The sequence below is a fragment of the Podarcis melisellensis genome (genome assembly GCF_964234715.1).
Source record: "Podarcis melisellensis genome assembly, chromosome: Z".
Lineage (NCBI taxonomy): Eukaryota > Metazoa > Chordata > Lepidosauria > Squamata > Lacertidae > Podarcis > Podarcis melisellensis.
In genome coordinates this window covers 46220599-46229915 of record NC_138547.1, presented here as the reverse complement: position 1 = coordinate 46229915, position 9317 = coordinate 46220599, and the positions used below count along the sequence as shown (strand labels likewise).

The following is a 9317-nucleotide window of genomic DNA, read 5'->3' as shown; positions in this document are numbered from 1 at the left end:
ATGTAAGGACTCTATATGGGCTCTTGGATACCCCATAAGGGAAAAGGGCAATTTTTTTTTTTACAACAGTGGGACCATGGACACAACCTCAAGCTTGTTGGAGGAACGTGGTGGAATATAAAGCCAATTAATCAATTAATAATAATGTTACCCTCCCCCCTCCACTGCTGTGTGGCACCCACATCCAAACCATTCCCTGCCCCCAGCAGCCCTAGCCTGAACCAGCCTCCCACCTAAGAGTCCAGTGAGGGTACTTCTCCAAAGAGTTAGTGTGTGTGTTTTGGGGGGTGGGTTTACGGACTCAGTTCTCCAGGCAGCGGCTGCACCAAAACGCATTTCTTTGCCACTTAGATGCAATTAGAGACATTTAGATAACAAACTGCTGCATTAAATTTAATTATCCCAGCAGTAATTGGTTGCACTGAGAGGATGCTAAGCCCAGCACAGAGGGCAACTAATTAACCAGTGGAGCCATGTGGCGGGGGCTGAGCCTGAACCCGATCAAGATACCACCACCCAGGTTGCCTTCTGCATCTGACCTGCTGACCTAAGTACAGCCAAGGCTCTGCCCTCTGCGGGAACAGGTTTTCTCCCCAGAGCCTTCCAGTCCAAGAATAGGGGCAGAAGTCATCTAAAAAGAGGTCATCTGAGCATGCGAAGAGAACCTCTCTCTCACCACAGACACCCTTCAGTGGTTCTTCACTCTTGAGGAATTGGGTGGAGACACCTTCCAGGTCCGAGGCCATGGATTCCAGGAGAAGTTGTGCTCTGCACTTTCTATTAAAAAAAAAAGCAATTGAAGCAGTGAATAATTTCTTTTTTGTGTGTTTTTTTTAAAAAATTGTCAGGTCTTAGGCATAGGGTTGGCCATAGGTCCAGAATTTCCTGGACGTAGCTAGGATTTGCCCATCGGAAACAGTGTCCAGGTGAAAATCACTGCAATGTCTGGGAAAATCCAGACATATGGCAACCCATGTAGGAAGTGTAGGTTATGGTGAATCTTCTTTAAAATAGCTCAAAAACTTGTGTGTGGATTTTCACTTTTTGAATTATGGCAAGCCTATCTAGTAGGGTCCCTTCGAAGGCTCACCATCTAGTCCTAGATGCCAGCTGCGGAGCTACACATCCTGTGCATGCCCAGAGTTTCTCTTATTTACCTATTCCGGCCCAGGGAATAGGTAAATAAGAGGAACACCATGACACAGACAAGAACATGCCTCACAAGGATTTGTACGTCACAGCTTATTATCCCCTTTCCTGGGGTCAGCGTGGGGCTTCCAATTCTCTCTGACCCCTCTGCAGCCCTGCCCACAGAAGCCTTGGCTCCTGCTCCCCACTTTTGACAAGCCTTGCAACAGCTGGGCTGCAGCTTCCTCGGCTGCCCTACATGACTTTGCAACAGATCGAGCGCTTCTGCTGAATGCAGACTGCCTCCAGTGCAGACCTTTAGGTGCTGTTGCACAACTTCCAGCTGCAGGTCTGGAATTGGCTCTGGCTGGAGTGCAGCCGTGCTAAGCCTGCTCCAGGCAGCTGCTCATAAAGGCATTCTGCTGGTGCCTCCACCATTGCTGCAGCGGCAGCAGTTCCTATTGGCCTCCAAACAGCTGCTAATATATGGCCTGGGCAAGAGTGAGAAGAACAGGCAGCCTCTGGGCATGTGCAGAAGGCCATCTTGGCTTCAGGGGATGGAGCGCTGTGCTTTTAATAGTTGGGCACTCTTATGATTTTTATTTATTCCATAGAATTTAAATACTGCTTGATTATTATTATTATTATTATTATTATTATTATTATTTGTAGCACCCTTTACAAACTGCAGTTCCCAGGATTCTTTGGGAGAAATGTGCTTTTAATGCCTGTTTTTCCTGCAGCAGGCATGCTCAGCTACCCCTCTGGAAGCTCAATCCCACAGAAAGCTGTGACGGCCACCAACTTGGATGGTTTTATGCAGGAAAGGCTATCAATGGCCACTAGGCACGATGGCTATGCTCTATCTCCACAGTCAGTGGCAGTAACGTTTGTGAACAGTAGTTGCTGGAAGATGCAGGAAGGGAATACAGAATGCTCTTGTTTCCACAGGCCTCTGGTTGGCCACTGTGAGAACAGGGTGCTGGACTAGACAGGCCAATGTGGCCTCATCCAGCAGGCACTTCTGATGTCCTTACGTGGTTCAAGGGTAGAGATTGTGAGAAGGCATCTTCCAAAGCAATCCCACCCCGCAAATAGCTTTGGAGCCTTCTTGCCTCTAGCCTAGCCCTCACCCCTTTTCCTGTTCCCGCTGGAGTCTTCTTTTGCTTGCCACGCCTGCGGGCTCTCTTCCGGCCAACGCTGCCAATGACGGATCTTAAAAAGTTGGGGTCGGTGAGATTCGGCAATCGCAGCACCTTGCGCCTGCTGGACCTCCTGAGCGGGGCGGGTTGTGTCTTGCTCCTCGTGAAGTAGGGTGAAATGTGAGGATTGTTGCAAGCCGGTGCAGAGGCAGAAAGTCTGGCCGAGATGGTGGAGCACGGCTTCTCTGTCAGGGGCTTCTTCCTAACCCAGTGGAACACCAGTATCATACGCCTCTTAGATGGGTTGGACATGATGAAGAAGGGGCTGGAGGCCCAAAGACCAGGGTGACTTCAGAGCGGAGGACGCAGCAGGCAGTTCCCTATCAATGGTGCCAAATCCAAGCAAATGTTAGCTCCAGTCCTGTTAAATCGATCCAGCAATTATGGACGTTAAATAAGGGATTAATTCCTCAGGGAGTATGAAAAGACTTTCTGTGGCTTTTTCATAGATGGGAGCCCCCAACTACTGCCACTGTTGACAGCCTGTTGCCCCTTCACTCTGCTTGAATGGGTTATGTCACAATGGTTCCTTCATCAGGTGTTTGTGAGCATGAAAATGCTGTTGGGAGTTTCAGCATTGAAGGCTCAGGCATAACATACTGTTTGAAAGTCTGAACATTTCCTCTTTTTTATTTAACAAAATTTATATACCACTTTTATAATTTATATACAAATTATTTGGCGAGTAAGTTAAAAATATACTGTAGTTGATTCCCTTATAGGCTAGTTTACATACTTTATTCCTCCTTATACTTCCATCCCACCTTTCCTCCACAGAGCATACACACTTCAGCCTCCACCTTCTCCATTTTATCCTGACAGCAATATTGTGAGCTAGGGCCACAGCTCAGTGGTAGAACAACTGCTTAGCATGCAGAAGGCATCAGGCTCAGTCCCCAGCATCTCCTGGTGGGACTGGGAGCACGCCCTCTGCGCTTCGGAGGCTTCGCGTTGCTATCGCTGAAGCCAAGGAGCCTGCATTCGCTCCATAGGACGCACACACATTTCCCCTTAATTTTGGAGGGGGGAAAGTGCGTCCTATAGAGCGAACAATACGGTATATGTTGGCAGTTCCATAAGGACTGCCGTACGTCAGGAATTTCCCAGATATATCTGCAATGATGCAGGCGGAAGCAGTGCCTGGGTGGAAATAGACAATTTTTTCTGGGAATTTCCGGACGTATGGCAGCTCAGCAGCTTTGGGCAAAACTGAAAAAAGCTCAACAGCTTTGCCCAAAAATAAGGCAACCCTAATTTATTTTATGCCATACTCTGCCCTGGTGGGGTATAAAATCTCTTTAATAAGCCAGGAAACGATAAATAACATCATGTTGGGGGGTCTGTCCCAGAACTCAAGAGTAAATGAATTGAGGGTGGAAGCAGAAACTAGCCCCTCATTACTACATGCTGTGTTGACAAGTTCAGCTGTGATCCCGTGATCACTTACCTGGGATTAGGGACTATTGGACACAAGGGAGTTGAATTCTGAGTGATGTTCTTGGCATCCGTCTGTCTCGACTCTCAAGAAACAATGGAGTGCGCCTCTGGCGGTAAAGTCAAACCGCCGCATTAGCAGCACTGAAGTGACCTCCCCGGGGCACAAGCCTGGGCGGCGTGTCTGGAGATCCTGGGCTGCCCACGTGATAAGGCTTCCATTCTCTGCCTTGCTGATGTGGTGCAAAGGAAAGCAGAGGTATATGTTTGTCGCCAGCTTGGCTGCAGGAGTTGCTGGAAGGAGGCGTAGTCATCCAGCTGTCTTAGGGAATCCCAGATTTGTATAGGGTTTACGCCTTAGCCTCAGTGCTTTTTTCTGGGGGTATTCAAGGGTACGCAGTAATGGCACTTCCCCCCCCCCCCTAGAAGTAAAAGCACTGGTTTAAAGTGTGGCATTTACTGTATCAACCTCATGGTGAGGACCAGACCATTTTTCTAGAAGAAAAGCACTGCTTAGCCTTAAATCATCATCATATGTTGCAGCTGAGCTAGGTGAAAGCACTGGACAAAGAGTTTGTGAGGGGCACGGACTTGTGAAAAGTCTCAGAGGCCAGGTAGGAAGGAATGAGGCAGCCACATTCAGCCTTTGGGTCTGGGGTCCCCATTCCAGTTCAGTGTACCTGTTCAGTGTCAGAGCTTCAAAGAGCCCTTTGTCTTCCAGCTTCGTATTGTGTGGCTGCAAAACTCACAGGCCTGCTTGTAGCTTTGTCTGTAGCAGCCTGGAGTGCCTGTTCCATCATGCTCCCAAAAAGGCTGGTATACAGTTGGGATCCTTGTAATACTGGCCCCTGTCAGGACTCCTAACTCATGCTGAAAATTCCCACCTCTTCCTCCTTGGTGAATGGACAGGGAATGGACAGATCTGTCAGTTTCATTTTATCTCCTTTTCTTTTCTTTTTCCTAATCTTAATTTTCATATTTTCACATTTTTAAGTCCTCATGAAAATCATCAGCATTTTAGCACCCTTCTTATGCACATTCCCCTGTGTAACACATGCTTGCTGGTTATTTTCACTAATATATGTGTTTTTTAAAAATATGTGCACTTTTTTTAGTTGGACAGCTGCCGCGCAATATTTGGAAGTGCAAATTTCAAAGGGCAGCTGTGCTTGGGGTTGTGTATTGTTTCAGGGAGCGTGAATTAGGTCGCTCTGCATTTAAAACGTGGACTGAACTGAACTTGTCTCCCCATCCTTCCTTATTATGCTGATCTCTTGCGTTGTGCCTCCAAAGCGGCTCAGCTCTTCCTCTGCTGCTAAATGAAGCACCTTTGCGAGTTCTGTGGGGGGGGAGCCCCCCCCCACTTTCTCCAGCACGGCCTTGTGAGAGTGTGTTCACTGAAACCCAGATGGCTTGCTCCCTTCCATCCAAGTTTCCTGCTGCCTGCTGGGCCAAAAAAACACTGTTGTAATAACCACAAGATGCTTCAGCAAATAGGAAAATCACATTGAGTTGTTTGGTTTTTAATTAGCCATTCCACTCCTGCTATCCCAGCTGCAGCTCCCACCAGTCACTGGCTTGGGTCCTGGAAGCCGTGCTTCTACCTACGTTCTGCTCACTTTGTGGGAACTCCTGTGCCTTTTTCGGAGCAATCCAGGAACATAAAGCCAAGTCCTCCCATGTACACATTGCCACCCATCCCCAACACTTGCTGGTTCTAGAAACCCCTGGGGCGGCAGCAATCGCTGCCTGTCTTTTCAGCCTCTTAAAATCACAGGCTTATGAGAGAGGGGCAGGCCTTGGAGCTGAAACAAAGAGGGTGGTGGCTTTGTGGTTGAGTTCCTTGCTGATCTTTCAGCCAGCCGATAAATGCCACCATTTTGTGCAGTGGTTCTAATCCAGTCTTTTATACTACAAATCCAATGAGTCCCACCATCGTTAAGGCCATAGGACAGGGGGGATCATGGGTGCTGCAGTCCAAAACCTCTGGAGCTCACCAGGCTGAGAGGAAGAATGCAAGAAGAGCCTGCCGGATCAGGCCAATGGCCCATTGAGTCTAGCAATCTGTTTTCACAGTCAGGGGTGTACCGAGGCTTTGGCCCAGGGTGTGTGTGCACAAAACATGCCTCTCCACTCTGGTTCACAGTGGCTATGAAACCTGTTCATCCTTGCACTCCTTCTGTGAGGGGCAAGAGTTACAGGAGGAGGAAAATGGGAGGGAAGAAGCAGAAGGGAAAGCAGCAAACAGAGATGATGAGGAAGGAAGGAAGGCAGGAAGGAAGATGGACTGACAAGAGGAGCAGGAGCAGAGCAGAGCAGAGCAGAGCCTACTGGCCGTGGAGAAAGTCACTGACAAAGGGCAAAAGGCGCTGAAAAGCAAACTTCTTAAGTTTCTAGTCCATGGTCTTTACAGGCTTTGGAGGCACCAAGGCTAGATCTACACTCACCTTTTAAATGTTATTAGAACAATATTAGAAATGTCATTCTAAAACATCAAGACAGGAATTGTCCTCTTTGCTTTCCCTTCTTTTGTGTTTCCACATGGTCTACCCGGTTTCTGGTACAGGATAGCTCTGCAGCACCCTCTGGTGTCATACTTCAACAATGCATTGTGAGCATTGGAAATAGAATGTCAGGTGGCTATATGGTTATCAGAACCATTCCTTAACTATTTGTTAATGTTAAAAAAAAAGAGTGTAGCTCTGCCCCAAGGCAGCTCCTTGTTAAGGGCACAAGGGAGCGTAGGTCAGCCTCTGTCCACAGTGACCAACTGGGTGCCTGTGGGAAGCCCGCAATCAGGATTCAAGAACAAGAGCCATTTCCCCTCCTGTGATTTCCAGGAACTGGTACTCAGAAGCATTTGCTGCCTCTGGTTGCGGAGGCAGAGCATAGTCCTCATGGCTAGTAGCCATTGATAACCTTCTCCTCCATGAATTCGTCTCATCCTCTTCCAGAGCCATCTACATTGGCGACCATGACATCCTAGCATCCAGCGTTGCATTGTGGTGTTTATTCCCCCTAGTGGTGTAGAAGATCCAGTCACAATGCACACCTGGGTTCAGAAGATGCGGCCTACTGGAGGCTTAAGCCGGTTCTCTAATGTCTTAAGGCTATTGTACAAATGCACACAGTCGGCATAAGCAGGAGCAGTTTCTTCCTGCTCCAACAAAGCAAATGGACTATTCCCACATCATCTCTTCAGATGCACCCTTGCACCCCCAGGTGCTGTTAGCTTACAGCATTCAAAACTCAGCTCAGACCCCTCTGCCTCTCTCTCAGAACTCCATTTCCCTCTGAAAGCTACAGTTCCCAAAACACTTAATGAACAGCAATTCCAAGTGTTATTTGGAGGGAAGTCATGTGTTTTAAATACATGGTTGTTGCATGCAGCCCCAGTAATTTTTTTTTTTTTTTTGTAATGCTATTTGGAGATGGGACTGTGAGCTGAGCGCTTCAAGCAGGTAATTACTGATCAGCTGGGTTCATGAACAGAGACACACTCTAATGTGTACGGAGGTTCTTGGGTGGTTGCTGATGTTGTTGTTGGGTCACCACAGCATTGGATTGGGTGAGGGGGGAGGAGGAAGGTTGGGGGTTTGGGATCCAGTCACTAGCTCAGAGAACACAATCACACAGCACCTATTTAAAGCGCATGATTTCCTCGGGGAGAATCCTGTCATGTCCCATCAATTTGCCTGACCCTTCCAAGATATGTATGGGTGAAATATATGGCATAATGTGGATATTCCAGCTTGGTAAGGTTGCATTTCAGCTGATGGGGGGAGTTTACAGTCCCAAACACGTGGACTGCACTAGGTGGAATAAGGCTTCCTTGCAGAAAGATTACCTGCCACTCCACCCAGATCTAATATGTAGGGCTGGCAATCACTCCAGGTTTGGGACAGACACGATGTGTTGCTTAAGGTGCAAAACTGCTTTGATTTGGGTTGTGTTTTTAAAAACAACTGCAGTACCTGGAATGGCGGAAAATCCTTGCCACTGCCACGAAGTAACTTTGGAGGAGCAAGCACTCCCCCTGCTGGTTGTTATTATTCCTGCGATTATTTATTAATTTTTCATACTGCCCTTCACTAGAAGAGCACAGAGTGGTTCACAACATAATAATACAAAACAAGAACACAAAATACATAATAGAACAGAAAAAACCAATAACTCACCCCCTCCCACAAACAGCACATTTAAAAGACCATCAATTGTTAATCAATGTAAGTAAAGAAATGTTTCTGCCTGGTGCCTAAAGATAACATAATGAATGCATCAGGTGCATCTTTCTGGGGAGAGCATCCCAAAAGAGGGGAGACACCACAGAAAAGGCCTGTTCTAGTATTGCCACCCTCCAGACCTCTCATGGAAGGGGCACATAAAGAAAGACTTCAGATGATGACCGCAGGGTCTGTGTTGGTTCATATGAAGAGAGACAGTCCTTGAGGTATTGTGGTCCTGAGCCCTCTAAGGCCTTATTGGCCAGAACCAGCACTTTGAATTGGACCTGGAATAGAACTGGCAGTCAGTGCATTGGACCAGGATGAGTGTAATAGTCTCAAATCGTCTTGCCCCAGTGAGCAACCTGGCCGCCAAATTCTGCACCAGCTGAAGTTTCTGAAGCATATTGAGAGGCAGCCCCATGTATAACATGTTCCAGTGTTCCAACCTAGAGGTTACCAGAGCATAGATAACAGACGTTAGGCTGTCCCTCTCCAGATAGCGATGCAGCTGGGCCACAACCAAAGCTGATGGAAGGCACTCCACACCTCTGGGGTCACTTGAGCCTCAAGCACAGGAAAGGATCCAGAAGAACCCCCAAACTATGTAGGTGTTCATTCAAAGGGGATCTATACTCCTCAAGAGCAGGCAGACTCCCATCCATCCAGTCTAAGGAACCGCCCACTAACAATGCCTCAGTCTTATCAGAATTTCATGCAGTCCATTACCAAGACAAGGCAACAGTCCAGCACTTCCACTGCCTCACCTGAAGATGTAAAGGAGAAGGAGAGCTGATGCCTTGTGCAGGTGCAGCATGGACGACACCCTCTGTGTGGAAAAGCTGCAGTGTTTTACTTTAGAGAAAAGGCGAGTAATAGGCAACGTGAAGGAAGTTTATAAAATTATCCACAGGAAAGGGATAGAGCACATAAGACTAGAACTTGTGAACATCCAACAAAGCTGAGTGTTGGAAGATGTGGGACAGATTTTTAAGAGGTCCTTCATGCAATGCATAGTTGAACTATGGAACTCACTCCTGCAGGAGGCGACCAGCCTAGATGGCTTTAAAAGAAGATTGGGCAAATCCATGGAGGAGGAGGAGGCTGCCAAGGGCTACTAGCCAGGATGGAAGCTCTGCTCTGCTCTGCCTCCGAAGTTGGAGGCAGCGCTGCTTCTGAATCCCAGTTGCTGGAAACCGCAGGAGGGGAGAAGAGGGCTCTTGTGCTCGGGTCCTGCTTGTGGGTTTCCCATGGGGGCATCTGGCTGGCCATGGTGAGAACAGGATGCTGGACAAGATGGGCCATTGGCCTCATCCAGCAGGGCTCTTCT

At 47.9% G+C, this 9317-nt stretch overlaps 1 long non-coding RNA gene across 1 annotated transcript; it reads right to left on the bottom strand.

The window, feature by feature from the left end:
• Positions 1-372: 372 nt before the first annotated feature.
• Positions 373-3463, bottom strand: LOC309361357. Its single transcript, XR_014164444.1, has 2 exons — positions 2262-3463; positions 373-777 (listed from the first exon to the last, which is right to left on the bottom strand). It is a non-coding gene; the product is annotated as an uncharacterized lncRNA (long non-coding RNA).
• Between the last annotated feature and the right edge of the window lie 5854 nt (positions 3464-9317).